The following is a 25,183-nucleotide window of genomic DNA, read 5'->3' as shown; positions in this document are numbered from 1 at the left end:
TTTTATTTTTTTATTTTTTTGCTGGAAGTTCCGTCAATACCCGCCAGCCTTTAAGAGACATCATGCAGCCAGGCCTCTTGGCTTGCGGCCACACCGTCCTGAACGCGCCCGATCTCGTCAGATCTCGGAAGCTAACGGGGCAGGGCCTGTTCAGTACTTGGATGGGTGACCTCCTGGAAATACCAGGTGCTGCAAGCTTTTTACGTCTCCTGGGTAACTTCATCATAGCTCTTAATACTCTCTTTCAGTCTGTAGGAGATATTATTGAAGAATTGTACACGTACCCGGCTACTTTCAAAACCCTTTGCTGCACTGATATTTTTCCCTCCATTTTTCTTTTTTCTTTTTTTTTTTGCTGGAAGTTCCGTCAATACCCGCCAGCCTTAAAGAGACATCATGCAGCCGGGCCTCTCGGCTTTCGGCCACACCGTCCTGAACGCGCATGATATCGTCAGATCTCGGAAGCTAAACGGGGCAGGACCTGGTCAGTACTTGAATGTGAGACCTCCTAGAAATACCAGGTGCTGCAAGCTTTTACGTCTCCTGGGTAACTTCATCGTAGCTCTTAATACTCTCTCTCTGTCTGGAGGTGATATAATTGAAGTATTGTACACGTATCCAGCTACTGTCAACACCCTTTGCTGCACTGATATTTTTCCATCCATTTTTCTTTTTTCTTTTTTTCTTTTTTTTTTTTGCTGGAAGTTCCGTCAATACCCGCTAACCTTTAAGAGACATCATGCAGCCAGGCCTTTCGGCTTGTGGCCACACCGTCCTGAATGCGCCCGATCTCGTCAGATCTCGGAAGCTAAACGGGGCAGGGCCTGGTCAGTACTTGGATGGGAGACCTCCTAGAAATACCAGGTGCTGCAAGCTTTTTACGTCTCCTGGGTAACTTCATCGTAGCTCTTAATACTCTCTTTCTGTCTCCAGGAGATATAATTGAAGAATTGTACACGTACCCGGCTACTTTCAACACCCTTTCCTGCACTGATATTTTTCCCTCCATTTTTCTATTTTTTTTTTTTTTTTTTTTGCTGGAAATTCCGTCAATACCCGCCAGCCTTTAAGAGACATCATGCAGCCATGCATGTCGGCTTGCAGCCACACCATCCTGAACGCGCCCGATCTCGTCAGATCTCGGAAGCTAAACGGGGCAGGATCTGGTCAGTACATGAATTTGAGACCTCCTGGAAATACCTGGTGCTGCAAGCTTTTACGTCTTCTGGGTAACTTTATCGTAGCTCTTAATACTCTCTATCTGTCTGGAGGAGATATAATTGAAGTATTGTACACGTACCCAGCTACTGTCAACACCATTTGCTGCACTGATATTTTTCCATCCATTTTTCTTTTTTTTTTTTTTTTTTGCTGGAACTTCCGTCAATACCCGCCAACCTTTAAGAGACATCATGCAGCCAGGCCTCTTGGCTTGCGGCCACACCGTCCTGAATGCGCCCGATCTCGTCAGATCTCGGAAGCTAAACGGGGGAGGACCTGGTCAGTACTTGGATGGGAGACCTCCTAGAAATACCAGGTGCTGTAAGCTTTTTACGTCTCCTGGGTAACTTCATCGTAGCTCTTAATACTCTCTCTCTGTCTGGAGGAGATATAATTGAAGTATTGTACACGTATCCAGCTACTGTCAACACCCTTTGCTGCACTGATATTTTTCCATCCATTTTTCTTTATTCTTTTTTTCTATTTTTTTTTTGCTGGAAGTTCCGTCAATACCCGCCAACCTTTAAGAGACATCATGCAGCCAGGCCTTTCGGCTTGTGGCCACACCGTCCTGAATGCGCCCGATCTCCTCAGATCTCGGAAGCTAAACGGGGCAGGGCCTGGTCAGTACTTGGATGGGAGACCTCCTTGAAATACCAGGTGCTGCAAGCTTTTTACGTCTCCTGGGTAACTTCATCGTAGCTCTTAATACTCTCTTTCTGTCTCCAGGAGATATAATTGAAGAATTGTACACGTACCCGGCTACTTTCAACACCCTTTGCTGCACTGGTATATTTCCCTCTATTTTTTTTTTTTTTCTGCTGGCAGTTCCGTCAATACCCGCCAGCCTTTAAGAGACATCATGCAGCCAGGCATCTCGGCTTGCGGCCACACCATCCTGAACGCGCCCGATCTCGTCAGATCTCGGAAGCTAAACGGGGCAGGGCCTGGTCAGTACTTGGATGGGAGAACTCCTAGAAATACCAGTTGCTGCAAGCTTTTTACGTCTCCAGGGTAACTTCATCGTAGCTCTTAATACTCTCTTTCTGTCTCCAGGAGATATAATTGAAGAATTGTACACGTACCCGGCTACTTTCAACACCCTTTGCTGCACTGGTATATTTCCCTCTATTTTTCTTTTTTTTTTTTTGCTGGCAGTTCCGTCAATACCCGCCAGCCTTTAAGAGACATCATGCAGCCAGGCATCTTGGCTTGCGGCCACACCATCCTGAACGCGGCCGATCTCGTCAGATCTCGGAAGCTAAACGGGGCAGGACCTGGTCAGTACATGAAAGTGAGACCTCCTGGAAATACCAGGTGCTGCCAGCTTTTTACGTCTCCTGGGGAACTTCATCGTAGCTCTTAATACTCTCTTTCTGTCTGGAGAAGATATAATTGAAGAATTGTACATGTACCCGGCTACTTTCAACACCCTTTGCTGCTCTGGTATTTTTCCCTCTATTTTTCTTTTTTTTTTTCGCTGGCATTTCCGTCAATACCCGCCAGCCTTTAAGAGACATCATGCAGCCAGGCATCTCGGCTTGCGGCCACACCATCCTGAACGCGCCCGATCTCGTCAGATCTCGGAAGCTAAACGGGGCAGGGCCTGGTCAGTACTTGGATGGGAGACCTCCTAGAATTACCAGGTGCTGCAAGCTTTTTACGTCTCCTGGGTAACTTCATCGTAGCTCTTAATACTCTCTTTCTGTCTCCAGGAGATATAATTGAAGAATTGTACACGTACCCGGCTACTTTCAACACCCTTTCCTGCACTGATATTTTTCCCTCCATTTTTCTTTTTATTTTATTTTTTTGCTGGAAGTTCCGTCAATATCCGCCAGCCTTTAAGAGACATCATGCAGCCAGGCCTCTTGGCTTGTAGTCACACTGTCCTGAACGCGCCCGATCATATCAGATTTCGGAAGCTAAATGGGGCATGGCCTGGTCAGTACTTGGATGTGTGACCTCCTGGAAATACCAGGTGCTGCAAGCTTTTTACGTCTCCTGGGTAACTTCATCGTAGCTCTTAATACTCTCTTTCTGTCTCCAGGAGATATAATTGAAGAATTGTACACGTACCCGGCTACTTTCAACACCCTTTGCTGCACTGGTATATTTCCCTCTATTTTTCTTTTTTTTTTTGCTGGCAGTTCCGTCAATACCCGCCAGCCTTTAAGAGACATCATGCAGCCAGGCATCTCGGCTTGCGGCCACACCGTCCTGAACGCGCCCGATCTCGTCAGATCTCGGAAGATAAACGGGGCAGGACCTGGTCAGTACTTGAATGTGAGACCTCCTGGAAATACCTGGTGCTGCAAGCTTTTACGTCTCCTGGGTAACTTTATCGTAGCTCGTAATACTCTCTATCTGTCTGGAGGAGATATAATTGAAGAATTGTACACGTACCCGGCTACCTTCAACACGCTTTGCTGCACTGATATTTGTCCCTCCATTTTTCTTTTTTCTTTTGTTTTTTGCTGGAAGTTCCATCAATACCCTCCAGCCTTTAAGAGACATCATGCAGCCAGGCCTCTTGGCTTGAGGCCACACCGTCCTGAAGACGCAAGATCTCGTCAGATCTCGGAAGCTAAACGGGGGAGGACCTGGTCAGTACTTGGATGGGAGACCTCCTAGAAATACCAGGTGCTGTAAGCTTTTTACGTCTCCTGGGTAACTTCATCGTAGCTCTTAATACTCTCTCTCTGTCTGGAGGAGATATAATTGAAGTATTGTACACGTATCCAGCTACTGTCAACACCCTTTGCTGCACTGATATTTTTCCATCCATTTTTCTTTATTCTTTTTTTCTTTTTTTTTTTTGCTGGAAGTTCCGTCAATACCCGCCAACCTTTAAGAGACATCATGCAGCCAGGCCTTTCGGCTTGTGGCCACACCGTCCTGAATGCGCCCGATCTCCTCAGATCTCGGAAGCTAAACGGGGCAGGGCCTGGTCAGTACTTGGATGCGAGACCTCCTAGAAATACCAGGTGCTGCAAGCTTTTTACGTCTCCTGGGTAACTTCATCGTAGCTCTTAATACTCTCTTTCTGTCTCCAGGAGATATAATTGAAGAATTGTACACGTACCCGGCTACTTTCAACACCCTTTCCTGCACTGATATTTTTCCCTCCTTATTTCTATTTTTTTTTTTTTTTTTTTTGCTGGAAATTCCGTCAATACCCGCCAGCCTTTAAGAGACATCATGCAGCCATGCATGTCGGCTTGCAGCCACACCATCCTGAACGCGCCCGATCTCGTCAGATCTCGGAAGCTAAACGGGGCAGGACCTGGTCAGTACATGAATTTGAGACCTCCTGGAAATACCTGGTGCTGCAAGCTTTTACGTCTTCTGGGTAACTTTATCGTAGCTCTTAATACTCTCTATCTGTCTGGAGGAGATATAATTGAAGTATTGTACACGTACCCAGCTACTGTCAACACCATTTGCTGCACTGATATTTTTCCATCCATTTTTCTTTTTTTTTTTTTTTTTTGCTGGAACTTCCGTCAATACCCGCCAACCTTTAAGAGACATCATGCAGCCAGGCCTCTTGGCTTGCGGCCACACCGTCCTGAATGCGCCCGATCTCGTCAGATCTCGGAAGCTAAACGGCGGAGGACCTGGTCAGTACTTGGATGGGAGACCTCCTAGAAATACCAGGTGCTGTAAGCTTTTTACGTCTCCTGGGTAACTTCATCGTAGCTCTTAATACTCTCTCTCTGTCTGGAGGAGATATAATTGAAGTATTGTACACGTATCCAGCTACTGTCAACACCCTTTGCTGCACTGATATTTTTCCATCCATTTTTCTTTATTCTTTTTTTCTTTTTTTTTTTTGCTGGAAGTTCCGTCAATACCCGCCAACCTTTAAGAGACATCATGCAGCCAGGCCTTTCGGCTTGTGGCCACACCGTCCTGAATGCGCCCGATCTCCTCAGATCTCGGAAGCTAAACGGGGCAGGGCCTGGTCAGTACTTGGATGGGAGACCTCCTTGAAATACCAGGTGCTGCAAGCTTTTTACGTCTCCTGGGTAACTTCATCGTTGCTCTTAATACTCTCTTTCTGTCTCCAGGAGATATAATTGAAGAATTGTACACGTACCCGGCTACTTTCAACACCCTTTGCTGCACTGGTATATTTCCCTCTATTTTTTTTTTTTTTTCTGCTGGCAGTTCCGTCAATACCCGCCAGCCTTTAAGAGACATCATGCAGCCAGGCATCTCGGCTTGCGGCCACACCATCCTGAACGCGCCCGATCTCGTCAGATCTCGGAAGCTAAACGGGGCAGGGCCTGGTCAGTACTTGGATGGGAGACCTCCTAGAAATACCAGTTGCTGCAAGCTTTTTACGTCTCCAGGGTAACTTCATCGTAGCTCTTAATACTCTCTTTCTGTCTCCAGGAGATATAATTGAAGAATTGTACACGTACCCGGCTACTTTCAACACCCTTTGCTGCACTGGTATATTTCCCTCTATTTTTCTTTTTCTTTTTTTGCTGGCAGTTCCGTCAATACCCGCCAGCCTTTAAGAGACATCATGCAGCCAGGCATCTTGGCTTGCGGCCACACCATCCTGAACGCGGCCGATCTCGTCAGATCTCGGAAGCTAAACGGGGCAGGACCTGGTCAGTACATGAAAGTGAGACCTCCTGGAAATACCAGGTGCTGCCAGCTTTTTACGTCTCCTGGGGAACTTCATCGTAGCTCTTAATACTCTCTTTCTGTCTGGAGAAGATATAATTGAAGAATTGTACATGTACCCGGCTACTTTCAACACCCTTTGCTGCTCTGGTATTTTTCCCTCTATTTTTCTTTTTTTTTTTCGCTGGCATTTCCGTCAATACCCGCCAGCCTTTAAGAGACATCATGCAGCCAGGCATCTCGGCTTGCGGCCACACCATCCTGAACGCGCCCGATCTCTTCAGATCTCGGAAGCTAAACGGGGCAGGACCTGGTCAGTACTTGGATGGGAGACCTCCTAGAATTACCAGGTGCTGCAAGCTTTTTACGTCTCCTGGGTAACTTCATCGTAGCTCTTAATACTCTCTTTCTGTCTCCAGGAGATATAATTGAAGAATTGTACACGTACCCGGCTACTTTCAACACCCTTTCCTGCACTGATATTTTTCCCTCCATTTTTCTTTTTATTTTATTTTTTTGCTGGAAGTTCCGTCAATATCCGCCAGCCTTTAAGAGACATCATGCAGCCAGGCCTCTTGGCTTGTAGTCACACTGTCCTGAACGCGCCCGATCATATGAGATTTCGGAAGCTAAATGGGGCATGGCCTGGTCAGTACTTGGATGGGAGATCTCCTGGAAATACCAGGTGCTGCAAGCTTTTTACGTCTCCTGGGTAACTTCATCGTAGCTCTTAATACTCTCTTTCTGTCTCCAGGAGATATAATTGAAGAATTGTACACGTACCCGGCTACTTTCAACACCCTTTGCTGCACTGGTATATTTCCCTCTATTTTTCTTTTTTTTTTTGCTGGCAGTTCCGTCAATACCCGCCAGCCTTTAAGAGACATCATGCAGCCAGGCATCTCGGCTTGCGGCCACACCGTCCTGAACGCGCCCGATCTCGTCAGATCTCGGAAGATAAACGGGGCAGGACCTGGTCAGTACTTGAATGTGAGACCTCCTGGAAATACCTGGTGCTGCAAGCTTTTACGTCTCCTGGGTAACTTTATCGTAGCTCGTAATACTCTCTATCTGTCTGGAGGAGATATAATTGAAGAATTGTACACGTACCCGGCTACCTTCAACACGCTTTGCTGCACTGATATTTGTCCCTCCATTTTTCTTTTTTCTTTTGTTTTTTGCTGGAAGTTCCATCAATACCCTCCAGCCTTTAAGAGACATCATGCAGCCAGGCCTCTTGGCTTGAGGCCACACCGTCCTGAAGACGCAAGATCTCGTCAGATCTCGGAAGCTAAACGGGGGAGGACCTGGTCAGTACTTGGATGGGAGACCTCCTAGAAATACCAGGTGCTGTAAGCTTTTTACGTCTCCTGGGTAACTTCATCGTAGCTCTTAATACTCTCTCTCTGTCTGGAGGAGATATAATTGAAGTATTGTACACGTATCCAGCTACTGTCAACACCCTTTGCTGCACTGATATTTTTCCATCCATTTTTCTTTATTCTTTTTTTCTTTTTTTTTTTTGCTGGAAGTTCCGTCAATACCCGCCAACCTTTAAGAGACATCATGCAGCCAGGCCTTTCGGATTTTGGCCACACCGTCCTGAATGCGCCCGATCTCCTCAGATCTCGGAAGCTAAACGGGGCAGGGCCTGGTCAGTACTTGGATGGGAGACCTCCTTGAAATACCAGGTGCTGCAAGCTTTTTACGTCTCCTGGGTAACTTCATCGTAGCTCTTAATACTCTCTTTCTGTCTCCAGGAGATATAATTGAAGAATTGTACACGTACCCGGCTACTTTCAACACCCTTTGCTGCACTGGTATATTTCCCTCTATTTTTTTTTTTTTTTCTGCTGGCAGTTCCGTCAATACCCGCCAGCCTTTAAGAGACATCATGCAGCCAGGCATCTTGGCTTGCGGCCACACCATCCTGAACGCGGCCGATCTCGTCAGATCTCGGAAGCTAAACGGGGCAGGACCTGGTCAGTACATGAAAGTGAGACCTCCTGGAAATACCAGGTGCTGCCAGCTTTTTACGTCTCCTGGGGAACTTCATCGTAGCTCTTAATACTCTCTTTCTGTCTGGAGAAGATATAATTGAAGAATTGTACATGTACCCGGCTACTTTCAACACCCTTTGCTGCTCTGGTATTTTTCCCTCTATTTTTCTTTTTTTTTTTCGCTGGCATTTCCGTCAATACCCGCCAGCCTTTAAGAGACATCATGCAGCCAGGCATCTCGGCTTGCGGCCACACCATCCTGAACGCGCCCGATCTCGTCAGATCTCGGAAGCTAAACGGGGCAGGGCCTGGTCAGTACTTGGATGGGAGACCTCCTAGAATTACCAGGTGCTGCAAGCTTTTTACGTCTCCTGGGTAACTTCATCGTAGCTCTTAATACTCTCTTTCTGTCTCCAGGAGATATAATTGAAGAATTGTACACGTACCCGGCTACTTTCAACACCCTTTCCTGCACTGATATTTTTCCCTCCATTTTTCTTTTTATTTTATTTTTTTGCTGGAAGTTCCGTCAATATCCGCCAGCCTTTAAGAGACATCATGCAGCCAGGCCTCTTGGCTTCTAGTCACACTGTCCTGAACGCGCCCGATCATATCAGATTTCGGAAGCTAAATGGGGCATGGCCTGGTCAGTACTTGGATGTGTGACCTCCTGGAAATACCAGGTGCTGCAAGCTTTTTACGTCTCCTGGGTAACTTCATCGTAGCTCTTAATACTCTCTTTCTGTCTCCAGGAGATATAATTGAAGAATTGTACACGTACCCGGCTACTTTCAACACCCTTTGCTGCACTGGTATATTTCCCTCTATTTTTCTTTTTTTTTTTGCTGGCAGTTCCGTCAATACCCGCCAGCCTTTAAGAGACATCATGCAGCCAGGCATCTCGGCTTGCGGCCACACCGTCCTGAACGCGCCCGATCTCGTCAGATCTCGGAAGATAAACGGGGCAGGACCTGGTCAGTACTTGAATGTGAGACCTCCTGGAAATACCTGGTGCTGCAAGCTTTTACGTCTCCTGGGTAACTTTATCGTAGCTCGTAATACTCTCTATCTGTCTGGAGGAGATATAATTGAAGAATTGTACACGTACCCGGCTACCTTCAACACGCTTTGCTGCACTGATATTTGTCCCTCCATTTTTCTTTTTTCTTTTGTTTTTTGCTGGAAGTTCCATCAATACCCTCCAGCCTTTAAGAGACATCATGCAGCCAGGCCTCTTGGCTTGAGGCCACACCGTCCTGAACGCGCCCGATCTCGTCAGATCTCGGAAGATAAACGGGGCAGGACCTGGTCAGTACTTGAATGTGAGACCTCCTGGAAATACCTGGTGCTGCAAGCTTTTACGTCTCCTGGGTAACTTTATCGTAGCTCGTAATACTCTCTATCTGTCTGGAGGAGATATAATTGAAGAATTGTACATGTACCCGGCTACTTTCAACACCCTGTCCTGCACTGATATTTTTCCCTCCATTTTTCTATTTATTTATTTTTTATTTTTTGCTGGAAGTTCCGTCAATACCCGCCAGCCTTTAAGAGACATCATGCAGCCCGGCCTCTTGGCTTGCGGCCACACCGTCCTGAACACGTCCGATCTCATCAGATCTCGGAAGCTAAACGGGGCAGGGCCTCGTCAGTACTTGGATGGGAGACCTCCTGGAAATACCTGGTGCTGCAAGCCTTTTACGTCTCCTGGGAAACTTCATCGTAGCTCTTAATACTCTCTATCTGTCTGGAGGAGATATAATTGAAGTATTGTACACGTACCCAGCTACTGTCAACACCCTTTGCTGCACTGATATTTTTCCATCCATTTTTCTTTTTTCTTTTTTTATATTTCTTTTTTGCTGGAAGTTCCGTCAATACCCGCCAACCTTTAAGAGACATCATGCAGCCAGGCATCTCGGCTTGCGGCCACACCATCCTGAAGACGCAAGATCTCGTCAGATCTCGGAAGAAAAACTGGGCAGGGCCTGGTCAGTAATTGGATGGGTGACCTCCTGGAAATACCAGGTGCTGAAAGCTTTTTACGTCTCCTGGGTAACTTCAGCGTAGCTCTTAATACTCTCATTCAGTCTGGATGAGATATAATTGAAGTATTGTACACGTACCCGGCTACTTTCAACAGCCTTTGCTGCACTGATATTTTTCCCTCCATTTTCCATTTTTTTTTTTTTTTTTTTTTGCTGGAAGTTCCGTCAATACCCGCCAGCCTTTAAGAGACATCATGCAGCCAGGCCTCTTGGCTTGCGGCCACACCGTCCTGAACGCGCCCGATCTCATCAGATCTCGGAAGCTAACGGGGCAGGGCCTGGTCAGTACTTGGATGGGTGACCTCCTGGAAATACCAGGTGCTGCAAGCTTTTTACGTCTCCTGGGTAACTTCATCGTAGCTCTTAATACTCTCTTTCTGTCTCCAGGAGATATAATTGAAGAATTGTACACGTACCCGGCTACTTTCAACACCCTTTGCTGCACTGGTATATTTCCCTCTATTTTTCATTTTTTTTTTTGCTGGCAGTTCCGTCAATACCCGCCAGCCTTTAAGAGACATCATGCAGCCAGGAATCTCGGCTTGCGGCCACACCATCCTGAACGCGCCCGATCTCGTCAGATCTCGGAAGCTAAACGGGGCAGGACCTGGTCAGTACATGAAAGTGAGACCTCCTGGAAATACCTAGTTCTGCAAGCTTTTACGTCTCCTGGGTAACTTTATCGTAGCTCTTAATACTCTCTCTCTGTCTGGAGGAGATATAATTGAAGTATTGCACACGTATCCAGCTACTGTCAACACCCTTTGCTGCACTGATATTTTTCCATCCATTTTTCTTTTTTCTATTTTTTTTTTTTTTTTTTGCTGGAAGTTCCGTCAATACCCGCCAACCTTTAAGAGACATCATGCAGCCAGGCCTTTCGGCTTGTGGCCACACCGTCCTGAATGCGCCCGATCTCGTCAGATCTCGGAAGCTAAACAAGGCAGGGCCTGGTCAGTACTTGGATGGGAGACCTCCTAGAAATACCAGGTGCTGCAAGGTATTTACGTCTCCTGGGTAACTTCATCGTAGCTCTTAATACTCTCTTTCTGTCTCCAGGAGATATAATTGAAGAATTGTACACGTACCCGGCTACTTTCAACACCCTTTGCTGCACTGGTATATTTCCCTCTATTTTTCTTTTTTTTTTTTGCTGGCAGTTCCGTCAATACCCGCCAGCCTTTAAGAGACGTCATGCAGCCAGGCATCTCGGCTTGCGGCCACACCATCCTGAACGCGCCCGATCTCGTCAGATCTCGGAAGCTAACGGGGCAGGGCCTGGTCAGTACTTGGATGGGAGACCTCCTAGAAATACCAGGTGCTGCAAGCTTTTTACGTCTCCTGGGTAACTTCATCATAGCTCTTAATACTCTCTTTCAGTCTGTAGGAGATATTATTGAAGAATTGTACACGTACCCGGCTACTTTCAAAACCCTTTGCTGCACTGATATTTTTCCCTCCATTTTTCTTTTTTCTTTTTTTTTTTGCTGGAAGTTCCGTCAATACCCGCCAACCTTTAAGAGACATCATGCAGCCAGGCCTTTCGGCTTGTGGCCACACCGTCCTGAATGCGCCCGATCACGTCAGATCTCGGAAGCTAAACGGGGCAGGGCCTGGTCAGTACTTGGATGGGAGACCTCCTAGAAATACCAGGTGCTGCAAGCTTTTTACGTCTCCTGGGTAACTTCATCGTAGCTCTTAATACTCTCTTTCTGTCTCCAGGAGATATAATTGAAGAATTGTACATGTACCCGGCTACTTTCAACACCCTTTGCTGCACTGGTATATTTCCCTCTATTTTTCTTTTTTTTTTTTGCTGGCAGTTCCGTCAATACCCGCCAGCCTTTAAGAGACGTCATGCAGCCAGGCATCTTGGCTTGCGGCCACACCATCCTGAACGCGCCCGATCTCGTCAGATCTCGGAAGCTAACGGGGCAGGGCCTGGTCAGTACTTGGATGGGAGACCTCCTAGAAATACCAGGTGCTGCAAGCTTTTTACGTCTCCTGGGTAACTTCATCGTAGCTCTTAATACTCTCTTTCTGTCTCCAGGAGATATAATTGAAGAATTGTACATGTACCCGGCTACTTTCAACACCCTTTGCTGCACTGGTATATTTCCCTCTATTTTTCTTTTTTTTTTTTGCTGGCAGTTCCGTCAATACCCGCCAGCCTTTAAGAGACGTCATGCAGCCAGGCATCTCGGCTTGCGGCCACATCATCCTGAACGCGCCCGATCTCGTCAGATCTCGGAAGCTAACGGGGCAGGGCCTGGTCAGTACTTGGATGGGAGACCTCCTAGAAATACCAGGTGCTGCAAGCTTTTTACGTATCCTGGGTAACTTCATCATAGCTCTTAATACTCTCTTTCAGTCTGTAGGAGATATTATTGAAGAATTGTACACGTACCCGGCTACTTTCAAAACCCTTTGCTGCACTGATATTTTTCCCTCCATTTTTCTTTTTTCTTTTTTCTTTTGCTGGAAGTTCCGTCAATACCCGCCAGCCTTAAAGAGACATCATGCAGCTGGGCCTCTCGGCTTTCGGCCACACCGTCCTGAATGCGCATGATATCGTCAGATTTCGGAAGCTAAACGGGGCAGGACATGGTCAGGACTTGAATGTGAGACCTCCTGGAAAAACCAGGTGCTGCAAGCTTTTTACATCTCCTGGGTAACTTCAGCGTAGCTCTTAATACTCTCATTCAGTCTGGAGGAGATATAATTGAAGAATTGTACATGTACCCGGCTACTTTCAACACCCTGTCCTGCACTGATATTTTCCCTCCATTTTTCTATTTATTTATTTTTTATTTTTTGCTGGAAGTTCTGTCAATACCCGCCAGCCTTTAAGAGACATCATGCGCCAGGCCTCTTGGCTTGCGGCCACACCGTCCTGAACACGCCCGATCTCGTCAGATCTCGGAAGCTAAACGGGGCAGGGCCTCGTCAGTACTTGGATGGGAGACCTCCTGGAAATACCTGGTGCTGCAAGCATTTTACGTCTCCTGGGAAACTTCATCGTAGCTCTTAATACTCTCTATCTGTCTGGAGGAGATATAATTGAAGTATTGTACACGTACCCGGCTACTTTCAACAGCCTTTGCTGCACTGATATTTTTCCCTCCATTTTCCATTTTTTTTTTTTTTTTTTTTGCTGGAAGTTCCGTCAATACCCGCCAGCCTTTAAGAGACATCATGCAGCCAGGCCTCTTGGCTTGCGGCCACACCGTCCTGAACGCGCCCGATCTCGTCAGATCTTGGAAGCTAAACGGGGCAGGACCTGGTCGGTACATGAATGTGAGACCTCCTGGAAATACCTGGTGCTGCAAGCTTTTACGTCTCCTGGGTAACTTTATCGTAGCTCTTAATACTCTCTATCTGTCTGGAGGAGATATAATTGAAGTATTGTACACGTACCCAGCTACTGTCAACACCCTTTGCTGCACTGATATTTTTCCATCCATTTTTCTATTTTTTTTTTTTTTTTTTGCTGGAAGTTCCGTCAATACCCGCCAACCTTTAAGAGACATCATGCAGCCAGGCCTCTCGGCTTGCGGCCACACCGTCCTGAATGCGCCCGATCTCGTCAGATCTCGGAAGCTAAACGGGGCAGGGCCTGGTCAGTACTTGGATGGGAGACCTCCTGGAAATACCAGGTGCTGCAAGCTTTTTACGTCTCCTGGGTAACTTCATCGTAGCTCTTAATACTCTCTTTCTGTCTCCAGGAGATATAATTGAAGTATTGTACGCGTACTAGGCTACTTTCAACACCCTTTGCTGCACTGATATTTTTCCCTCCATTTTTCTTTTTATTTTATTTTTTTGCTGGAAGTTCCGTCAATATCCGCCAGCCTTTAAGAGACATCATGCAGCCAGGCCTCTTGGCTTGTGGCCACACCGTCCTGAACGCGCCCGATCTCGTAAGATCTCGAAAGCTAAACGGGGCAGGGCCTGGTCAGTACTTGGATGGGAGACCTCCTGGAAATACCTGGTGCTGCAAGATTTTACGTCTCCTGGGTAACTTTATCGTAGCTCTTAATTCTCTCTTTCTGTCTGGAGGAGATATAATTGAAGAATTGTACACGTACCCGGCTACTTTCAACACCCTTTGCTGCACTGATATTTTTCCCTCCATTTTTCTATTTTTTTTTTTTTTTTTTTGGCTGGAAATTCCGTCAATACCCGCCATCCTTTAAGAGACATCATGCAGCCAGGCATCTCGGCTTGCAGCCACACCATACTGAACGCGCCCGATCTCGTCAGATCTCAGAAGCTAAACGGGGCAGGACCTGGTTAGTACATGAATGTGAGACCGCCTGGAAATACCTAGTGCTGCAAGCTTTTACGTCTCCTGGGTAACTTTATCGTAGCTCTTAATACTCTCTATCTGTCTGGAGGAGATATAATTGAAGAATTGTACATGTACCCGGCTACTTTCAACACCCTTTGCTGCACTGATATTTTTCCCTCCCTTTTTCTATTTTTTTTTTTTTTTTTTTTGCTGGAAGTTCCGTCAATACTTGCCAGCCTTTAAGAGACATCATGCAGCCAGGTCTCTTGGCTTGCGGCCACACCGTCCTTAACGCGCCTGATCTCATCATATCTCGGAAGCTAAACGGGGCAGGGTCTGGCCAGTACTTGGTTGGGTGACCACCTGGAAATACCAGGTGCTGCAAGCTTTTTACGTCTCCTGGGTAACTTCATCGTAGCTCTTAATACTCTCTTTCAGTCTGGAGGAGATATTATTGAAGAATTGTACACGTACCCGGCTACTTTCAACAGCCTTTGCTGCACTGATATTTCTCCCTCCATTTTTCTTTTTTTTTTTTTTTTTTTGCTGGAAGTTCCGTCAATACCCACCAGCCTAAAGAGACATCATGCAGCCAGGCCTCTTGGCTTTCGGCCACACCGTCCTGAACGCGCCCGATATCGTCAGATCTCGGAAGGTAAAAGGGGCAGGGCCTGGTCAGTACTTGGATGGTTGACCTCCTGGAAATACCTGGTGCTGCAAGCTTTTTTGTCTCCTGGGTAACTTCATCGTAGCTCTTAGTACTCTCTTTCTGTCTGGAGGAGATATAATTTAAGTATTGTACACGTACACGGCTACTTTCAACAGCCTTTGCTGCACTGATATTTTTCCATCCATTTTTCTTTTTTTTTTTTTTTTTTTTTTTTTGCTGGAAGTTCCGTCAATACCCGCCAACCTTTAAGAGACATCATGCAGCCAGGCCTCTCGGCTTGTGGCCACACCGTCCTGAATGCGCCCGATCTCGTAAGATCTCGGAAGCTAAACGGGGCAGGGCCTGGTCAGTACTTGGATGGCTGACCTCCTAGAAATACCAGGTGCTGCAAGCTTTTTACGTCTCCTGGGTAACTTCATCGTAGCTCTTAATACTCTCTTTCTGTCTGCAGGAGATATAATTGAAGAATTGTACACGTACCCGGCTACTTTCAACACCCTTTGCTGCACTGGTATTTCTCCCTCCATTTCTCTTTTTTTTTTTTGCTGGATGTTCCGTCAAAACCCGCCAACCATTAAGAGACATCATGCAGCCCGGCCTCTTGGCTTGCAGCCACACCGTCCTGAACGCGCCCGATCTCGTAAGATCTCGGAAGCTAAACGGGGCAGGACCTGGTCAGTACTTGGATGGGAGTCCTCCTGGAAATACCAGGTGCTGCAAGGTTTTACGTCTTTTGGGTAACTTTATCGTAGCTCTTAATACTCTCTATCTGTCTGGAGGAGATATAATTGAAGAATTGTACATGTACCCGGCTACTTTCAACACCCTTTGCTGCACTGATATTTTTCCCTCCCTTTTTCTATTTTTTTTTTTTTTTTTTATTGCTGGAAGTTCCGTCAATACTTGCCAGCCTTTAAGAGACATCATGCAGCCAGGTCTCTTGGCTTGCGGCCACACCGTCCTGAACGCGCCTGATCTCATCATATCTCGGAAGCTAAACAGGGCAGGACCTGGTCAGTACATGAATGTGAGACCTCCTTGAAATACCTCGTGCTGCAAGCTTTTAAGTCTCCTGGGTAACTTTATCGTAGCTCTTAATGCTCTCTATCAGTCTGGAGGAGATATAATTGAAGTACTGTACACGTACCCAGCTACTGTCAACATCCTTTGCTGCACTGATATTTTTCCATCCATTTTTCTTTTTTTTTTTTTTTTTTTTTTTTTTTTTGCTGGAAGTTCCGTCAATACCCGCCAACCTTTAAGAGACATCATGCAGCCAGGCCTCTCGGCTTGTGGCCACACCGTCCTGAACGCGCCCGATCTCGTAAGATCTCAAAAGCTAAATGGGGCAGGACCTGGTCAGTACTTGGATGGGAGACCTCCTGGAAATACCAGGTGCTGCAAGCTTTTTACGTCTCCTGGGTAACTTCATCGTAGCTCTTAATACTCTCTTTCTGTCTGCAGGAGATATAATTGAAGAATTGTACACGTACCCGGCTACTTTCAACACCCTTTGCTGCACTGGAATTTCTCCCTCCATTTCTCTTTTTTTTTTTTGCTGGATGTTCCGTCAAAACCCGCCAACCATTAAGAGACATCATGCAGCCCGGCCTCTTGGCTTGCAGCCACACCGTCCTGAACGCCCCCGATCTCATCAGATCTTGGAATTTAAACGGGGCAGGGCCTGGTCAGTACTTGGATGGGTGACCTCCTGGAAATGCCAGGTGCTGCAAGCTTTTTACGTCTCCTGGGTAACTTCATCGTAGCTCTTAATACTCTCTTTATATCTCCAGGAGAAATAATTGAAGAATTGTACACGTACCCGGCTACTTTCAACACCCTTTCCTGCACTGATATTTTTCCCTCCATTTTTCTATTTTTTTTTTTTTTTTTTGCTGGAAGTTCCGTCAATACCCACCAGCCTAAAGAGACATCATGCAGGCGGGCCTCTTGGCTTTCGGCCACACCGTCCTGAACGCGCCCGATATCGTCAGATCTCGGAAGGTAAAAGGGGCAGGGCCTGGTCAGTACTTGGATGGGTGACCTCCTGGAAATACCTGGTGCTGCAAGCTTTTTTGTCTCCTGGGTAACTTCATCGTAGCTCTTAGTACTCTCTTTCTGTCTGGAGGAGATATAATTGAAGTATTGTACACGTACACGGCTACTTTCAACAGCCTTTGCTGCACTGATATTTTTCCATCCATTTTTCTTTTTTTTTTTTTTTTTTTTTTTTGCTGGAAGTTCCGTCAATACCCGCCAACCTTTAAGAGACATCATGCAGCCAGGCCTCTCGGCTTGTGGCCACACCGTCCTGAATGCGCCCGATCTCGTAAGATCTCGGAAGCTAAACGGGGCAGGGCCTGGTCAGTACTTGAATGGCTGACCTCCTAGAAATACCAGGTGCTGCAAGCTTTTTACGTCTCCTGGGTAACTTCATCGTAGCTCTTAATACTCTCTTTCTGTCTGCAGGAGATATAATTGAAGAATTGTACACGTACCCGGCTACTTTCAACACCCTTTGCTGCACTGGTATTTCTCCCTCCATTTCTCTTTTTTTTTTTTGCTGGATGTTCCGTCAAAACCCGCCAACCATTAAGAGACATCATGCAGCCCGGCCTCTTGGCTTGCAGCCACACAGTCCTGAACGCGCCCGATCTCGTAAGATCTCGGAAGCTAAACGGGGCAGGACCTGGTCAGTACTTGGATGGGAGTCCTCCTGGAAATACCAGGTGCTGCAAGGTTTTACGTCTTTTGGGTAACTTTATCGTAGCTCTTAATACTCTCTATCTGTCTGGAGGAGATATAATTGAAGAATTGTACATGTACCCGGCTACTTTCAACACCCTTTGCTGCACTGATATTTTTCCCTCCCTTTTTCTATTTTTTTTTTTTTTTTTTATTGCTGGAAGTTCCGTCAATACTTGCCAGCCTTTAAGAGACATCATGCAGCCAGGTCTCTTGGCTTGCGGCCACACCGTCCTGAACGCGCCTGATCTCATCATATCTCGGAAGCTAAACAGGGCAGGACCTGGTCAGTACATGAATGTGAGACCTCCTTGAAATACCTCGTGCTGCAAGCTTTTAAGTCTCCTGGGTAACTTTATCGTAGCTCTTAATGCTCTCTATCAGTCTGGAGGAGATATAATTGAAGTACTGTACACGTACCCAGCTACTGTCAACATCCTTTGCTGCACTGATATTTTTCCATCCATTTTTCTTTTTTTTTTTTTTTTTTTTTTTTTTTTGCTGGAAGTTCCGTCAATACCCGCCAACCTTTAAGAGACATCATGCAGCCAGGCCTCTCGGCTTGTGGCCACACCGTCCTGAACGCGCCCGATCTCGTAAGATCTCAAAAGCTAAATGGGGCAGGACCTGGTCAGTACTTGGATGGGAGACCTCCTGGAAATACCAGGTGCTGCAAGCTTTTTACGTCTCCTGGGTAACTTCATCGTAGCTCTTAATACTCTCTTTCTGTCTGCAGGAGATATAATTGAAGAATTGTACACGTACCCGGCTACTTTCAACACCCTTTGCTGCACTGGAATTTCTCCCTCCATTTCTCTTTTTTTTTTTTGCTGGATGTTCCGTCAAAACCCGCCAACCATTAAGAGACATCATGCAGCCCGGCCTCTTGGCTTGCAGCCACACCGTCCTGAACGCCCCCGATCTCATCAGATCTTGGAATTTAAACGGGGCAGGGCCTGGTCAGTACTTGGATGGGTGACCTCCTGGAAATGCCAGGTGCTGCAAGCTTTTTACGTCTCCTGGGTAACTTCATCGTAGCTCTTAATACTCTCTTTATATCTCCAGGAGAAATAATTGAAGAATTGTACACGTACCCGGCTACTTTCAACACCCTTTCCTGCACTGATATTTTTCCCTCCATTTTTCTATTTTTTTTTTTTTTTTTTGCTGGAAGTTCCGTCAATACCCACCAGCCTAAAGAGACATCATGCAGGCGGGCCTCTTGGCTTTCGGCCACACCGTCCTGAACGCGCCCGATATCGTCAGATCTCGGAAGGTAAAAGGGGCAGGGCCTGGTCAGTACTTGGATGGGTGACCTCCTGGAAATACCTGGTGCTGCAAGCTTTTTTGTCTCCTGGGTAACTTCATCGTAGCTCTTAGTACTCTCTTTCTGTCTGGAGGAGATATAATTGAAGTATTGTACACGTACACGGCTACTTTCAACAGCCTTTGCTGCACTGATATTTTTCCATCCATTTTTCTTTTTTTTTTTTTTTTTTTTTTTTGCTGGAAGTTCCGTCAATACCCGCCAACCTTTAAGAGACATCATGCAGCCAGGCCTCTCGGCTTGTGGCCACACCGTCCTGAATGCGCCCGATCTCGTAAGATCTCGGAAGCTAAACGGGGCAGGGCCTGGTCAGTACTTGAATGGCTGACCTCCTAGAAATACCAGGTGCTGCAAGCTTTTTACGTCTCCTGGGTAACTTCATCGTAGCTCTTAATACTCTCTTTCTGTCTGCAGGAGATATAATTGAAGAATTGTACACGTACCCGGCTACTTTCAACACCCTTTGCTGCACTGGTATTTCTCCCTCCATTTCTCTTTTTTTTTTTTGCTGGATGTTCCGTCAAAACCCGCCAACCATTAAGAGACATCATGCAGCCCGGCCTCTTGGCTTGCAGCCACACAGTCCTGAACGCGCCCGATCTCGTAAGATCTCGGAAGCTAAACGGGGCAGGACCTGGTCAGTACTTGGATGGGAGTCCTCCTGGAAATACCAGGTGCTGCAAGGTTTTACGTCTTTTGGGTAACTTTATCGTAGCTCTTAATACTCTCTATCTGTCTGGAGGAGATATAATTGAAGAATTGTACATGTACCCGGCTACTTTCAACACCCTTTGCTGCACTGATATTTTTCCCTCCCTTTTTCTATTTTTTTTTTTTTTTTTTATTGCTGGAAGTTCCGTCAATACTTGCCAGCCTTTAAGAGACATCATGCAGCCAGGTCTCTTGGCTTGCGGCCACACCGTCCTGAACGCGCCTGATCTCATCATATCTCGGAAGCTAAACAGGGCAGGACCTGGTCAGTACATGAATGTGAGACCTCCTTGAAATACCTCGTGCTGCAAGCTTTTAAGTCTCCTGGGTAACTTTATCGTAGCTCTTAATGCTCTCTATCAGTCTGGAGGAGATATAATTGAAGTACTGTACACGTACCCAGCTACTGTCAACATCCTTTGCTGCACTGATATTTTTCCATCCATTTTTCTTTTTTTTTTTTTTTTTTTTTTTTTTTTGCTGGAAGTTCCGTCAATACCCGCCAACCTTTAAGAGACATCATGCAGCCAGGCCTCTCGGCTTGTGGCCACACCGTCCTGAACGCGCCCGATCTCGTAAGATCTCAAAAGCTAAATGGGGCAGGACCTGGTCAGTACTTGGATGGGAGACCTCCTGGAAATACCAGGTGCTGCAAGCTTTTTACGTCTCCTGGGTAACTTCATCGTAGCTCTTAATACTCTCTTTCTGTCTGCAGGAGATATAATTGAAGAATTGTACACGTACCCGGCTACTTTCAACACCCTTTGCTGCACTGGAATTTCTCCCTCCATTTCTCTTTTTTTTTTTTGCTGGATGTTCCGTCAAAACCCGCCAACCATTAAGAGACATCATGCAGCCCGGCCTCTTGGCTTGCAGCCACACCGTCCTGAACGCCCCCGATCTCATCAGATCTTGGAATTTAAACGGGGCAGGGCCTGGTCAGTACTTGGATGGGTGACCTCCTGGAAATGCCAGGTGCTGCAAGCTTTTTACGTCTCCTGGGTAACTTCATCGTAGCTCTTAATACTCTCTTTATATCTCCAGGAGAAATAATTGAAGAATTGTACACGTACCCGGCTACTTTCAACACCCTTTCCTGCACTGATATTTTTCCCTCCATTTTTCTATTTTTTTTTTTTTTTTTTGCTGGAAATTCCCTCAATACCCGCCAGCCTTCAAGAGACATCATGCAGCCAGGCATCTCGGCTTGCGGCCACACCATCCTGAACTCGCCCGATCTCGTCAGATCTTGGAAGCTAAACGGGGCAGGACCTGGTCGGTACATGAATGTGAGACCTCCTGGAAATACCTGGTGCTGCAAGCTTTTACGTCTCCTGGGTAACTTTATCGTAGCTCTTAATACTCTCTATCTGTCTGGAGGAGATATAATTGAAGTATTGTACACGTACCCAGCTACTGTCAACACCCTTTGCTGCACTGATGTTTTTCCATCCATTTTTCTATTTTTTTTTTTTTTTTTTTTTTTGCTGGAAGTTCCGTCAATACCCGCCAACCTTTAAGAGACATCATGCAGCCAGGCCTCTCGGCTTGTGGCCACACCGTCCTGAATGCGCCCGATCTCGTAAGATCTCGGAAGCTAAACGGGGCAGGGCCTGGTCAGTACTTGGATGGCTGACCTCCTAGAAATACCAGGTGCTGCAAGCTTTTTACGTCTCCTGGGTAACTTCATCGTAGCTCTTAATACTCTCTTTCTGTCTGCAGGAGATATAATTGAAGAATTGTACACGTACCCGGCTACTTTCAACACCCTTTGCTGCACTGGAATTTCTCCCTCCATTTCTCTTTTTTTTTTTTGCTGGATGTTCCGTCAAAACCCGCCAACCATTAAGAGACATCATGCAGCCCGGCCTCTTGGCTTGCAGCCACACCGTCCTGAACGCCCCCGATCTCATCAGATCTTGGAATTTAAACGGGGCAGGGCCTGGTCAGTACTTGGATGGGTGACCTCCTGGAAATGCCAGGTGCTGCAAGCTTTTTACGTCTCCTGGGTAACTTCATCGTAGCTCTTAATACTCTCTTCATATCTCCAGGAGAAATAATTGAAGAATTGTACACGTACCCGGCTACTTTCAACACCCTTTCCTGCACTGATATTTTTCCCTCCATTTTTCTATTTTTTTTTTTTTTTTTTTGCTGGAAATTCCCTCAATACCCGCCAGCCTTTAAGAGACATCATGCAGCCAGGCATCTCGGCTTGCGGCCACACCATCCTGAACTCGCCCGATCTCGTCAGATCTTGGAAGCTAAACGGGGCAGGACCTGGTCGGTACATGAATGTGAGACCTCCTGGAAATACCTGGTGCTGCAAGCTTTTACGACTCCTGGGTAACTTTATCGTAGCTCTTAATACTCTCTATCTGTCTGGAGGAGATATAATTGAAGTATTGTACACGTACCCAGCTACTGTCAACACCCTTTGCTGCACTGATATTTTTCCATCCATTTTTCTTTTTTTTTTTTTTTTTTGCTGGAAGTTCCGTCAATACCCGCCAACCTTTAAGAGACATCATGCAGCCAGGCCTCTCGGCTTGCGGCCACACCGTCCTGAATGCGCCCGATCTCGTCAGATCTCGGAAGCTAAACGGGGCAGGGCCTGGTCAGTACTTGGATGGCTGACCTCCTAGAAATACCAGGTGCTGCAAGCTTTTTACGTCTCCTGGGTAACTTCATCGTAGCTCTTAATACTCTCTTTCTGTCTGCAGGAGATATAATTGAAGAATTGTACACGTACCCGGCTACTTTCAACACCCTTTGCTGCACTGGTATTTCTCCCTCCATTTCTCTTTTTTTTTTTTGCTGGAAGTTCCGTCAATACCCGCCAACCTTTAAGAGACATCATGCAGCCAGGCCTCTCGGCTTGCGGCCACACCGTCCTGAATGCGCCCGATCTCGTCAGATCTCGGAAGCTAAACGGGGCAGGGCCTGGTCAGTACTTGGATGGCTGACCTCCTAGAAATACCAGGTGCTGCAAGCTTTTTACGTCTCCTGGGTAACTTCATCGTAGCTCTTAATACTCTCTTTCTGTCTGCAGGAGATATAATTGAAGAATTGTACACGTACCCGGCTACTTTCAACACCCTTTGCTGCACTGGTATTTCTCCCTCCATTTCTCTTTTTTTTTTTTGCTGGATGTTCCGTCAAAACCCGCCAACCATTAAGAGACATCATGCAGCCCGGCCTCTTGGCTTGCAGCCACACCGTCCTGAACGCCCCCGATCTCATCAGATCTTGGAATTTAAACGGGGCAGGGCCTGGTCAGTACTTGGATGGGTGACCTCCTGGAAATGCCAGGTGCTGCAAGCTTTTTACGTCTCCTGGGTAACTTCATCGTAGCTCTTAATACTCTCTTTCTGTCTCCAGGAGATATAATTGAAGAATTGTACACGTACCCAGCTACTGTCAACACCCTTTGCTGCACTGATATTTTTCCATCCATTTTTCTTTTTTTTTTTTTTTTTTTTTGCTGGAAGTTCCGTCAATATCCGCCAGCCTTTAAGAGACATCATGCAGCCAGGCCTCTTGGCTTGTAGTCACACCGTCCTGAACGCGCCCGATCATATCAGATTTCGGAAGCTAAACGGGGCAGGGCCTAGTCAGTACTTGGATGTGTGACCTCCTGGAAATACCAGGTGCTGCAAGCTTTTTACGTCTCCTGGGTAACTTCATCGTAGCTCTTAAAACTCTCTTTCTGTCTCCAGGAGATATAATTGAAGAATTGTACACGTACCCGGCTACTTTCAACACCCTTTGCTGCACTGGTATATTTCCCTCTATTTTTTTTTTTTTTTTTTGCTGGAAGTTCCGTCAATACCCGCCAACCTTTAAGAGACATCATGCAGCCAGGCCTCTCGGCTTGTGGCCACACCGTCCTGAACGCGCCCGATCTCGTAAGATCTCGAAAGCTAAACGGGGCAGGACCTGGTCAGTACTTGGATGTGTGACCTCCTGGAAATACCAGGTGCTGCAAGCTTTTTACGTCTCCTGGGTAACTTCATCGTAGCTCTTAGTACTATCTTTCTGTCTGGAGGAGATATAATTGAAGTATTGTACACGTACACGGCTACTTTCAACAGCCTTTGCTGCACTGATATTTCTCCCTCCATTTTTCTTTTTTTTTTTTGCTGGAAGTTCGTCAATATCCGCCAACCTTTAAGAGACATCATGCAGCCAGGCCTCTCGGCTTGTGGCCACACCGTCCTGAATGCGCCCGATCTCGTAAGATCTCGGAAGGTAAAAGGGGCAGGGCCTGGTCAGTACTTGGATGGGTGACCTCCTGGAAATACCTGGTGCTGCAAGCTTTTTTGTCTCCTGGGTAACTTCATCGTAGCTCTTAATACTCTCTTTCTGTCTGGAGGAGACATAATTGAAGTATTGTACACGTACCCAGCTACTGTCAACACCCTTTGCTGCACTGATATTTTTCCATCCATTTTTCTTTTTTTTTTTTTTTTTTTTTTTTTGCTGGAAGTTCCGTCAATACCCGCCAACCTTTAAGAGACATCATGCAGCCAGGCCTCTCGGCTTGTGGCCACACCGTCCTGAATGCGCCCGATCTCGTAAGATCTCGGAAGCTAAACGGGGCAGGGCCTGGTCAGTACTTGGATGGCTGACCTCCTAGAAATACCAGGTGCTGCAAGCTTTTTACGTCTCCTGGGTAACTTCATCGTAGCTCTTAATACTCTCTTTCTGTCTGCAGGAGATATAATTGAAGAATTGTACACGTACCCGGCTACTTTCAACACCCTTTGCTGCACTGGAATTTCTCCCTCCATTTCTCTTTTTTTTTTTTGCTGGATGTTCCGTCAAAACCCGCCAACCATTAAGAGACATCATGCAGCCCGGCTTTTTGGCTTGCAGCCACACCGTCCTGAACGCCCCCGATCTCATCAGATCTTGGAATTTAAACGGGGCAGGGCCTGGTCAGTACTTGGATGGGTGACCTCCTGGAAATGCCAGGTGCTGCAAGCTTTTTACGTCTCCTGGGTAACTTCATCGTAGCTCTTAATACTCTCTTTATGTCTCCAGGAGAAATAATTGAAGAATTGTACACGTACCCGGCTACTTTCAACACCCTTTGCTGCACTGGTATTTCTCCCTCCATTTCTCTTTTTTTTTTTTGCTGGATGTTCCGTCAAAACCCGACAACCATTAAGAGACATCATGCAGCCCGGCCTCTTGGCTTGCAGCCACACCGTCCTGAACGCCCCCGATCTCATCAGATCTTGGAATTTAAACGGGGCAGGGCCTGGTCAGTACTTGGATGGGTGACCTCCTGGAAATGCCAGGTGCTGCAAGCTTTTTACGTCTCCTGGGTAACTTCATCGTAGCTCTTAATACTCTCTTTCTGTCTCCAGGAGATATAATTGAAGAATTGTACACGTACCCAGCTACTGTCAACACCCTTTGCTGCACTGATATTTTTCCATCCATTTTTCTTTTTTTTTTTTTTTTTTTGCTGGAAGTTCCGTCAATATCCGCCAGCCTTTAAGAGACATCATGCAGCCAGGC

At 46.6% G+C, this 25,183-nt stretch overlaps 13 non-coding genes and 61 pseudogenes across 13 annotated transcripts; all 74 read left to right on the top strand.

Moving 5' to 3' along the window:
* Nucleotides 1–80: 80 nt before the first annotated feature.
* Nucleotides 81–198, top strand: LOC136737468 (5S ribosomal RNA). The gene has a single exon (XR_010812426.1). It is a non-coding gene; the product is annotated as a 5S ribosomal RNA (ribosomal RNA).
* Nucleotides 199–414: 216 nt separating this feature from the next.
* LOC136737850 (uncharacterized) lies at nucleotides 415–533 on the top strand (annotated as a pseudogene).
* Nucleotides 534–757: 224 nt separating this feature from the next.
* LOC136737690 (5S ribosomal RNA) lies at nucleotides 758–876 on the top strand. Its single transcript, XR_010812460.1, has one exon. It is a non-coding gene; the product is annotated as a 5S ribosomal RNA (ribosomal RNA).
* Nucleotides 877–1,096: 220 nt separating this feature from the next.
* LOC136737767 (uncharacterized) lies at nucleotides 1,097–1,215 on the top strand (annotated as a pseudogene).
* Nucleotides 1,216–1,430: 215 nt separating this feature from the next.
* Nucleotides 1,431–1,549, top strand: LOC136737517 (uncharacterized; annotated as a pseudogene).
* Nucleotides 1,550–1,774: 225 nt separating this feature from the next.
* Nucleotides 1,775–1,893, top strand: LOC136737444 (5S ribosomal RNA). Its single transcript, XR_010812404.1, has one exon. It is a non-coding gene; the product is annotated as a 5S ribosomal RNA (ribosomal RNA).
* Nucleotides 1,894–2,101: 208 nt separating this feature from the next.
* LOC136737600 (uncharacterized) lies at nucleotides 2,102–2,220 on the top strand (annotated as a pseudogene).
* Nucleotides 2,221–2,431: 211 nt separating this feature from the next.
* Nucleotides 2,432–2,550, top strand: LOC136737779 (uncharacterized; annotated as a pseudogene).
* Nucleotides 2,551–2,760: 210 nt separating this feature from the next.
* LOC136737458 (5S ribosomal RNA) lies at nucleotides 2,761–2,879 on the top strand. Its single transcript, XR_010812417.1, has one exon. It is a non-coding gene; the product is annotated as a 5S ribosomal RNA (ribosomal RNA).
* Nucleotides 2,880–3,095: 216 nt separating this feature from the next.
* On the top strand, nucleotides 3,096–3,214 carry LOC136737761 (uncharacterized; annotated as a pseudogene).
* A 209-nt stretch (nucleotides 3,215–3,423) lies between these two features.
* Nucleotides 3,424–3,542, top strand: LOC136737577 (uncharacterized; annotated as a pseudogene).
* A 215-nt stretch (nucleotides 3,543–3,757) lies between these two features.
* Nucleotides 3,758–3,876, top strand: LOC136737788 (uncharacterized; annotated as a pseudogene).
* A 225-nt stretch (nucleotides 3,877–4,101) lies between these two features.
* On the top strand, nucleotides 4,102–4,220 carry LOC136737588 (uncharacterized; annotated as a pseudogene).
* Nucleotides 4,221–4,440: 220 nt separating this feature from the next.
* LOC136737704 (uncharacterized) lies at nucleotides 4,441–4,559 on the top strand (annotated as a pseudogene).
* Nucleotides 4,560–4,774: 215 nt separating this feature from the next.
* On the top strand, nucleotides 4,775–4,893 carry LOC136737603 (uncharacterized; annotated as a pseudogene).
* Nucleotides 4,894–5,118: 225 nt separating this feature from the next.
* LOC136737443 (5S ribosomal RNA) lies at nucleotides 5,119–5,237 on the top strand. Its single transcript, XR_010812403.1, has one exon. It is a non-coding gene; the product is annotated as a 5S ribosomal RNA (ribosomal RNA).
* Nucleotides 5,238–5,446: 209 nt separating this feature from the next.
* LOC136737466 (5S ribosomal RNA) lies at nucleotides 5,447–5,565 on the top strand. Its single transcript, XR_010812425.1, has one exon. It is a non-coding gene; the product is annotated as a 5S ribosomal RNA (ribosomal RNA).
* Nucleotides 5,566–5,776: 211 nt separating this feature from the next.
* LOC136737778 (uncharacterized) lies at nucleotides 5,777–5,895 on the top strand (annotated as a pseudogene).
* A 210-nt stretch (nucleotides 5,896–6,105) lies between these two features.
* On the top strand, nucleotides 6,106–6,224 carry LOC136737564 (uncharacterized; annotated as a pseudogene).
* A 216-nt stretch (nucleotides 6,225–6,440) lies between these two features.
* LOC136737772 (uncharacterized) lies at nucleotides 6,441–6,559 on the top strand (annotated as a pseudogene).
* Nucleotides 6,560–6,768: 209 nt separating this feature from the next.
* On the top strand, nucleotides 6,769–6,887 carry LOC136737575 (uncharacterized; annotated as a pseudogene).
* Nucleotides 6,888–7,102: 215 nt separating this feature from the next.
* LOC136737787 (uncharacterized) lies at nucleotides 7,103–7,221 on the top strand (annotated as a pseudogene).
* A 225-nt stretch (nucleotides 7,222–7,446) lies between these two features.
* On the top strand, nucleotides 7,447–7,565 carry LOC136737637 (uncharacterized; annotated as a pseudogene).
* Nucleotides 7,566–7,774: 209 nt separating this feature from the next.
* On the top strand, nucleotides 7,775–7,893 carry LOC136737776 (uncharacterized; annotated as a pseudogene).
* Nucleotides 7,894–8,103: 210 nt separating this feature from the next.
* On the top strand, nucleotides 8,104–8,222 carry LOC136737457 (5S ribosomal RNA). The gene has a single exon (XR_010812416.1). It is a non-coding gene; the product is annotated as a 5S ribosomal RNA (ribosomal RNA).
* A 216-nt stretch (nucleotides 8,223–8,438) lies between these two features.
* LOC136737820 (uncharacterized) lies at nucleotides 8,439–8,557 on the top strand (annotated as a pseudogene).
* A 209-nt stretch (nucleotides 8,558–8,766) lies between these two features.
* LOC136737574 (uncharacterized) lies at nucleotides 8,767–8,885 on the top strand (annotated as a pseudogene).
* Nucleotides 8,886–9,100: 215 nt separating this feature from the next.
* LOC136737674 (uncharacterized) lies at nucleotides 9,101–9,219 on the top strand (annotated as a pseudogene).
* A 220-nt stretch (nucleotides 9,220–9,439) lies between these two features.
* On the top strand, nucleotides 9,440–9,558 carry LOC136737513 (uncharacterized; annotated as a pseudogene).
* Nucleotides 9,559–9,783: 225 nt separating this feature from the next.
* Nucleotides 9,784–9,902, top strand: LOC136737739 (uncharacterized; annotated as a pseudogene).
* A 220-nt stretch (nucleotides 9,903–10,122) lies between these two features.
* On the top strand, nucleotides 10,123–10,240 carry LOC136737783 (5S ribosomal RNA). The gene has a single exon (XR_010812469.1). It is a non-coding gene; the product is annotated as a 5S ribosomal RNA (ribosomal RNA).
* A 210-nt stretch (nucleotides 10,241–10,450) lies between these two features.
* On the top strand, nucleotides 10,451–10,569 carry LOC136737799 (uncharacterized; annotated as a pseudogene).
* A 224-nt stretch (nucleotides 10,570–10,793) lies between these two features.
* Nucleotides 10,794–10,912, top strand: LOC136737537 (uncharacterized; annotated as a pseudogene).
* Nucleotides 10,913–11,122: 210 nt separating this feature from the next.
* Nucleotides 11,123–11,240, top strand: LOC136737486 (uncharacterized; annotated as a pseudogene).
* Nucleotides 11,241–11,456: 216 nt separating this feature from the next.
* LOC136737854 (5S ribosomal RNA) lies at nucleotides 11,457–11,575 on the top strand. Its single transcript, XR_010812477.1, has one exon. It is a non-coding gene; the product is annotated as a 5S ribosomal RNA (ribosomal RNA).
* A 210-nt stretch (nucleotides 11,576–11,785) lies between these two features.
* Nucleotides 11,786–11,903, top strand: LOC136737485 (uncharacterized; annotated as a pseudogene).
* A 210-nt stretch (nucleotides 11,904–12,113) lies between these two features.
* LOC136737567 (uncharacterized) lies at nucleotides 12,114–12,231 on the top strand (annotated as a pseudogene).
* Nucleotides 12,232–12,785: 554 nt separating this feature from the next.
* On the top strand, nucleotides 12,786–12,904 carry LOC136737474 (5S ribosomal RNA). Its single transcript, XR_010812432.1, has one exon. It is a non-coding gene; the product is annotated as a 5S ribosomal RNA (ribosomal RNA).
* Nucleotides 12,905–13,123: 219 nt separating this feature from the next.
* Nucleotides 13,124–13,242, top strand: LOC136737706 (uncharacterized; annotated as a pseudogene).
* Nucleotides 13,243–13,459: 217 nt separating this feature from the next.
* LOC136737430 (5S ribosomal RNA) lies at nucleotides 13,460–13,578 on the top strand. Its single transcript, XR_010812390.1, has one exon. It is a non-coding gene; the product is annotated as a 5S ribosomal RNA (ribosomal RNA).
* A 216-nt stretch (nucleotides 13,579–13,794) lies between these two features.
* Nucleotides 13,795–13,913, top strand: LOC136737548 (uncharacterized; annotated as a pseudogene).
* A 219-nt stretch (nucleotides 13,914–14,132) lies between these two features.
* LOC136737789 (uncharacterized) lies at nucleotides 14,133–14,251 on the top strand (annotated as a pseudogene).
* Nucleotides 14,252–14,470: 219 nt separating this feature from the next.
* Nucleotides 14,471–14,589, top strand: LOC136737647 (uncharacterized; annotated as a pseudogene).
* Nucleotides 14,590–14,805: 216 nt separating this feature from the next.
* On the top strand, nucleotides 14,806–14,924 carry LOC136737727 (uncharacterized; annotated as a pseudogene).
* Nucleotides 14,925–15,146: 222 nt separating this feature from the next.
* Nucleotides 15,147–15,265, top strand: LOC136737491 (uncharacterized; annotated as a pseudogene).
* Nucleotides 15,266–15,475: 210 nt separating this feature from the next.
* Nucleotides 15,476–15,594, top strand: LOC136737563 (uncharacterized; annotated as a pseudogene).
* A 220-nt stretch (nucleotides 15,595–15,814) lies between these two features.
* LOC136737836 (uncharacterized) lies at nucleotides 15,815–15,933 on the top strand (annotated as a pseudogene).
* Nucleotides 15,934–16,159: 226 nt separating this feature from the next.
* On the top strand, nucleotides 16,160–16,278 carry LOC136737654 (uncharacterized; annotated as a pseudogene).
* Nucleotides 16,279–16,488: 210 nt separating this feature from the next.
* LOC136737508 (uncharacterized) lies at nucleotides 16,489–16,607 on the top strand (annotated as a pseudogene).
* Nucleotides 16,608–16,824: 217 nt separating this feature from the next.
* LOC136737692 (uncharacterized) lies at nucleotides 16,825–16,943 on the top strand (annotated as a pseudogene).
* Nucleotides 16,944–17,164: 221 nt separating this feature from the next.
* Nucleotides 17,165–17,283, top strand: LOC136737554 (uncharacterized; annotated as a pseudogene).
* A 210-nt stretch (nucleotides 17,284–17,493) lies between these two features.
* LOC136737666 (uncharacterized) lies at nucleotides 17,494–17,612 on the top strand (annotated as a pseudogene).
* A 220-nt stretch (nucleotides 17,613–17,832) lies between these two features.
* Nucleotides 17,833–17,951, top strand: LOC136737835 (uncharacterized; annotated as a pseudogene).
* Nucleotides 17,952–18,176: 225 nt separating this feature from the next.
* LOC136737653 (uncharacterized) lies at nucleotides 18,177–18,295 on the top strand (annotated as a pseudogene).
* A 210-nt stretch (nucleotides 18,296–18,505) lies between these two features.
* On the top strand, nucleotides 18,506–18,624 carry LOC136737507 (uncharacterized; annotated as a pseudogene).
* A 217-nt stretch (nucleotides 18,625–18,841) lies between these two features.
* Nucleotides 18,842–18,960, top strand: LOC136737689 (uncharacterized; annotated as a pseudogene).
* Nucleotides 18,961–19,181: 221 nt separating this feature from the next.
* Nucleotides 19,182–19,300, top strand: LOC136737552 (uncharacterized; annotated as a pseudogene).
* A 210-nt stretch (nucleotides 19,301–19,510) lies between these two features.
* LOC136737664 (uncharacterized) lies at nucleotides 19,511–19,629 on the top strand (annotated as a pseudogene).
* Nucleotides 19,630–19,849: 220 nt separating this feature from the next.
* On the top strand, nucleotides 19,850–19,968 carry LOC136737834 (uncharacterized; annotated as a pseudogene).
* A 225-nt stretch (nucleotides 19,969–20,193) lies between these two features.
* Nucleotides 20,194–20,312, top strand: LOC136737652 (uncharacterized; annotated as a pseudogene).
* A 210-nt stretch (nucleotides 20,313–20,522) lies between these two features.
* LOC136737505 (uncharacterized) lies at nucleotides 20,523–20,641 on the top strand (annotated as a pseudogene).
* Nucleotides 20,642–20,859: 218 nt separating this feature from the next.
* LOC136737754 (uncharacterized) lies at nucleotides 20,860–20,978 on the top strand (annotated as a pseudogene).
* A 222-nt stretch (nucleotides 20,979–21,200) lies between these two features.
* Nucleotides 21,201–21,319, top strand: LOC136737490 (uncharacterized; annotated as a pseudogene).
* Nucleotides 21,320–21,529: 210 nt separating this feature from the next.
* Nucleotides 21,530–21,648, top strand: LOC136737504 (uncharacterized; annotated as a pseudogene).
* Nucleotides 21,649–21,867: 219 nt separating this feature from the next.
* On the top strand, nucleotides 21,868–21,986 carry LOC136737753 (uncharacterized; annotated as a pseudogene).
* A 215-nt stretch (nucleotides 21,987–22,201) lies between these two features.
* On the top strand, nucleotides 22,202–22,320 carry LOC136737871 (5S ribosomal RNA). The gene has a single exon (XR_010812493.1). It is a non-coding gene; the product is annotated as a 5S ribosomal RNA (ribosomal RNA).
* A 210-nt stretch (nucleotides 22,321–22,530) lies between these two features.
* Nucleotides 22,531–22,649, top strand: LOC136737870 (5S ribosomal RNA). Its single transcript, XR_010812492.1, has one exon. It is a non-coding gene; the product is annotated as a 5S ribosomal RNA (ribosomal RNA).
* A 210-nt stretch (nucleotides 22,650–22,859) lies between these two features.
* Nucleotides 22,860–22,978, top strand: LOC136737503 (uncharacterized; annotated as a pseudogene).
* A 219-nt stretch (nucleotides 22,979–23,197) lies between these two features.
* On the top strand, nucleotides 23,198–23,316 carry LOC136737701 (uncharacterized; annotated as a pseudogene).
* Nucleotides 23,317–23,526: 210 nt separating this feature from the next.
* On the top strand, nucleotides 23,527–23,645 carry LOC136737606 (uncharacterized; annotated as a pseudogene).
* A 209-nt stretch (nucleotides 23,646–23,854) lies between these two features.
* On the top strand, nucleotides 23,855–23,973 carry LOC136737521 (uncharacterized; annotated as a pseudogene).
* Nucleotides 23,974–24,195: 222 nt separating this feature from the next.
* Nucleotides 24,196–24,314, top strand: LOC136737489 (uncharacterized; annotated as a pseudogene).
* A 210-nt stretch (nucleotides 24,315–24,524) lies between these two features.
* On the top strand, nucleotides 24,525–24,643 carry LOC136737502 (uncharacterized; annotated as a pseudogene).
* Nucleotides 24,644–24,853: 210 nt separating this feature from the next.
* LOC136737501 (uncharacterized) lies at nucleotides 24,854–24,972 on the top strand (annotated as a pseudogene).
* Nucleotides 24,973–25,183: the final 211 nt, after the last annotated feature.

The sequence above is a fragment of the Amia ocellicauda genome, unplaced genomic scaffold (genome assembly GCF_036373705.1).
Source record: "Amia ocellicauda isolate fAmiCal2 unplaced genomic scaffold, fAmiCal2.hap1 HAP1_SCAFFOLD_54, whole genome shotgun sequence".
NCBI lineage: Eukaryota > Metazoa > Chordata > Actinopteri > Amiiformes > Amiidae > Amia > Amia ocellicauda.
The sequence above is the reverse complement of the archived record's forward strand: the minus strand, read 5'-3'. Positions and strand labels throughout refer to the sequence as shown.